The 4,973-nt window shown below is 43.1% G+C and overlaps 1 long non-coding RNA gene across 1 annotated transcript; it reads right to left on the reverse strand.

Annotated features, from left to right (window-relative positions):
• Window positions 1-612: 612 nt before the first annotated feature.
• LOC125549293 lies at window positions 613-2,245 on the reverse strand. Its single transcript, XR_007301305.1, has 3 exons — window positions 1,956-2,245; window positions 1,774-1,862; window positions 613-1,664 (listed from the first exon to the last, which is right to left on the reverse strand). It is a non-coding gene; the product is annotated as an uncharacterized LOC125549293 (long non-coding RNA).
• Window positions 2,246-4,973: the final 2,728 nt, after the last annotated feature.

A 4,973-nucleotide genomic window follows, 5' to 3' on the forward strand; every position in this document is an offset into this window, starting at 1 on the left:
ATTTATGTTTGCTTGTGTGCTTATCATATCTGATTACATGATTGGCATTTATTTCATAATTAGCATATACTTCGACACATGATATGTTTTGCTTTATTTATGAACAACAAGATACATTTACTTATTGTGATCATATAAGTGAACAAACATAGCCAACGGTTAAAGTTTATATCTACTATGTATATTCTTTTTTCATTCACACATGTTTCACTGCCTTTTAAGCACTTAGAGAGAACTGGAGATTGCTCTCATTAAATGTGAATAGGAATGACATTCTTTTTTTTTCCACAATAGTAAATACTGTGTTCTCTTGATTGTTTTTTGATTTTTCAGCTTACCTGAATCTAAGAAGTCCGACCATCAATTAATGAGAGATTTTTGCTTCTATCATTTGTGGAACCATAGAAATGAAATACAGACCGCGCCTCAACCAATACTTCGCAATCCTTTTGCCCAAAGCAAACAGTATCATTATTTATAGATTCTAAATTAAAATATTTTCACTTGTGTGCTCAAGTAAAATTTTACTGCTTAAAGGAAAATAAACCATTTTATCACTCCTACAGTTCACAGGTAGAGAGAACAAGAAAGAAAACCTTCCACCACAATCTTGTCTTCCTACTTTTACTTACCAAGAAGAATCAACAATAAGGGAATCTTTTAAGAAAATGGATAAAAGATCATTTTCAGTTAGTAATGTACAACTCCCAACTTGTCTCTTTTACTTCTTTTTCTGTGCATGTGCACCCTGTTGAATGGTGCTGTACTTGTACATACTGGAATTGCAGGCAAAACAATGTGATGGATGGTCTACAAGATTCTCTGGATGAATTCATCTCCAGGGTAAAAGAAGCCAGGCAATGTGCATGACGTTTGATTGGAAATAATGTTGCCTTGAAAATGTACGAGTGCTTTCTTCGCATCTGACATTGCAGAATCAAACATTGATGCATACCTTTGTAAATTTCTTGGGGAGAAAGGTATAATTTGCAAGTTGCAACACTGATCCCAAAATACATGGTGTTCACACATATCTATTTTATGTAGTTTGTGATAAATCAAAATGTTCAGTCTTTGAAAGTACCATCAATGACCTCTATTTATATGGAGACAAGTTATGAAAAAAATGACATAAAACAACTTTGAACCTCTCTTGCTAGATGTAAGGGCCTGAAAACATGGTTTCGGGCCTATATGGTGAATGTTACCTTGGCTGTTTTTTGTGTGTGTGTCATCTTATACTACCATCAACAACTATAAATATACGGTGGTACGAGACATGTAGACAAGGTGTATATGATTGGGAGTGGATCTATCTTCGAAAAGAGCATTAGCAGAGACGTGCGTTGCACGTGCAAGCTTACTAGTATGAGATTAAAAATCGGCAAGATTACGTGATGTCACTCAATATGTTAGTACTAACATTGATCTATAAACACATGAATGCAAACACAAATGCAGCCATTCCTCGAACTGGACATCACCCAGCAACGGTTTCAACAACAGTTTCCAATACATAAGGTAGGCTACGTATTCATATCAAACTGACACAAAACAATGAAGGAATATGCAAGCAGATCTAAGCCTGATAACCTGTAATACAAAATAGCACACACAAAGTAGTAGAAGGTTGAGTGCACACAACGGCTCCGCGTGATCTGCAACTAACCAGAAACAACACAACCTATTAACAAAGAATAGAGAAGGTACATATCAATCATGTACAGGCAACCCAATCCAAACCAAGCAAGGCAAGAACCCACGCATACTCACCAACATCGCAATTAACAGGACGTTTCCCAGTCGGATCTCTTTGTGCCGTCGACGCAAATCAGCAGCAGATGAAGTCTGACCTCGAACCCCTACACGGAACATCCAGGCAAATACCTTAATTACTTTGATGTGAATGCATAAAAGAATTAACACAAAACAGACCAAATAGAGACTGGACTAACCAGTAGATGCAGAGCCAACGACACGATGAACAGCAGGACGGCCCTCACATAGTAAATCATCATCGGACAGACGATCACCCACACGAGGTCCCGACATGGACGCACCATGGCATCACCGACCATTACGCCCAATGACTATCCCACGGATCGCATGAGGACGACCCGGATGATGGAGATGATGCAGATCGATACACCTAATAACTGCACCGCGAATTCTAGAAGGACGACCCGGACGGCAGAGGCCACTTCAGCAAGGCCTACCACGATCCATCTATGTGAATGGAGACCACGACGTGCAAGGCTGGGAGAAGCAACACGGTCGAACACCTATTTATAGAGTAACCAGAGTACCAACGACACGAACTAAACAGCGACATCTAGAGAATACGGCAACAGCGGCACCGCTCGAGAATTGTGGAAACTGCACACGTGCCAACCTAGGAATATCAATCTGAACAAATTGACAACGTGGCTGCACAGTAAAATAACACATACACAACCAAACCGACACGCACACACGCATCACAGCATCAGGAGACGTCCACATAATCAACCGGCGACACGTACGGAAGACAGATTGAACCATGCATGCTACCCCACATATCATACACTGCCCCAACGATCCATCAGTACATGCATATGGTCAACAAATCACCCCCACGAACCACGTGCATGCAGCCAAGAATACAGCGGTGTTCAACCGACAGGGCCCATGTTTGACCAGGAATTAAATTGCAGAAAACGCAGCGTGCACCCCAGAAGCTTACCCATCCAGGTCCCAACGAAATAGCACGTGTCATCACCCTATTTACCAGTTCAAACTGCCAAAAAAGTCAAACAATCCAGAAAATTTAAACGGGTCTAGATTTAGTATATGTAGTATAAAGGATTTCTTCCAAGAGATTGAAGTGGATGCTACAATTCCTATGAAATGTAGTTCAAATGAATCCATAAGAAAAAATTCTATGGGGTTTAATCCTGCGAATCAAACGATCAATGCAGGAAAAATTCCGAAGGATTCTTATCCTTCAAAAATTCTATGAAAATCCTTTGAATTAAAGAGGCCCTTAGCCCTTCTTCGTCCAGTGGCAGGGTCTCGAGCAGCAATATTGTACAGTATGATTGAGTGGAAAGATTGAAAAAAAAGATCGATAGTGCCACGAAACGACCCAATCGTTATATCACTTCACAACTAAAATGTGTGCATCAATCTGAACCAAAACAGGAGGGCGTACTATGAGTATGAGCACTGAGCAGACACGGCACATGCATGCACGTAGCAAGTTTAATCCCAACAAACACGAGCCTGATTGGGTGTGTAGACTAGTGTGAAGCACTAGCATCTAATACTAGAATTAAGAAGTGATAGTCGGTGCACCCGCAAAAAAAAAAGTGATAGTCGGTGCACGGGACAGGAGGGAAGTGAACAAACAAGATCCTGAAGAATCTCACGCCATGCCGCTTTGGCGCATGCTGCCAAGCACAAGCACAAATCAGAGCCTCCCTCCCAGGACAAGCACGGTTGACGGGGACACGACACGAGTAGGCGGTGCCGTGGTGGCCGGTGAAGGAATTTGCGATGCGTCCAACGAGACAGCCAGTGGGCGACGCCCAGAAGCACGCTACGGGACAGCGGCCGCGACCAAGCAATCTTTTGGTTTTTTGGCTCCTCTCTCTGTCCGCGTAACGTATGGGTTCATTTCATATACTCTCCCTCCCTCACTTTTGTTTGTTTGTTTGTTTCGTGTGGCCAAAAGGAGCTCTTGCGTTGTACTCTTGCCACGCCTCTTTCGTGTCCTCTGCCTCGCCGGACAAGTGCAGGTGGGAGAGGCCAGCGACAGTCCAAAATTATTTGGTTTGGACGCTTTTGGACTCTCCATCACCCGTGCCAGTGCACCTGCTACAAACTTCAGAAAGGAAATCAATTCGTTATGGCATCGAACGTACACACGAGCACCATATCTAGCAGGACCTTTCTGTGAAATGCGGCATGCGCTGGATCTCGCGTATCCGGCTACGGTAATCCAAAGCTGCTACCGTGTTTACTCTGGACTTGTTGATCAACTTGCGTGCTCTCTTCGACAGCATTCGGTCGGCGCTTGTATTCGATGGATCTCAGCGCTTGTCTTTGGTGAATCTTGTCTTCGTTCGCCTGTGTTTGTGTGTCTACAGGTTGGATCTTCTGATTTACACTTCTCTTTATTGACAGCGGTTACTGTTCTGGTGCACTGGTCCTATGAGGCCTTACCATGACGACCTCCCGACTATCAACTACGACAAGGTTTGCCTGGTTCCGATAAGGGAGGGGAGAAAATGGCGGCGTGCCTTCGGCTCGCTTCAGTGCTTGTAGTTTTCTTAGGTGGTCTATGGATCTGGATGTATTTTTTTACTTCCCGTGTTCTTTGTACTACTTTGATAGTTGATGAATAGATAGAAAGTTTTCTCGAAGGAAGAAAAACTTGCTTGCTCTGTTCCCTTTTTTGGTCACTAGCATTACGGCAATGAAACAACAGAAATATCTATGTTGCTCTCGTGTATCTCATTAGGGCATCTCCAACACCGACCGTCAAGCCTCCGCATCCATTCATACCTTGCTGTCCGGACCGCGGAAATCATTTAGTGCGGTCCGGCCGTATTTTTTCCCTTAAACCGGACACAAACAAGGGGAGGGGGGGGGGGTGTGCTTTGTAGGAATCCAAACTGCTCCCATGCCCGCTTTTGATAATAATCTTGGATGAGAGGCCAAAAGGCAATTTATTGCCTAAGGTTAGCCATGGAGAAGTTGACAGTGATCTTCATCTTAGAGACCCAAGCATCCTCAAGGAGGGCCTCCCTCAACGCTCACCTTTGAGCTTTTCTTGGTGGATGCTTTATAAATAAGCGGTAGAGATCCAGAACAGATTTGTTATCTAGACTAGTTTCTTTCTTTGAAAAGAAGGTTAAACCCCAGGCTCACGCATCATTGTGATGCACACAGTCATATTTTTATTAATTATTGAGCAAAGTACAAAACAAGAC

This window comes from Triticum urartu, chromosome 3, assembly GCF_003073215.2.
Source record: "Triticum urartu cultivar G1812 chromosome 3, Tu2.1, whole genome shotgun sequence".
In the NCBI taxonomy this organism is placed as follows: domain Eukaryota; kingdom Viridiplantae; phylum Streptophyta; class Magnoliopsida; order Poales; family Poaceae; genus Triticum; species Triticum urartu.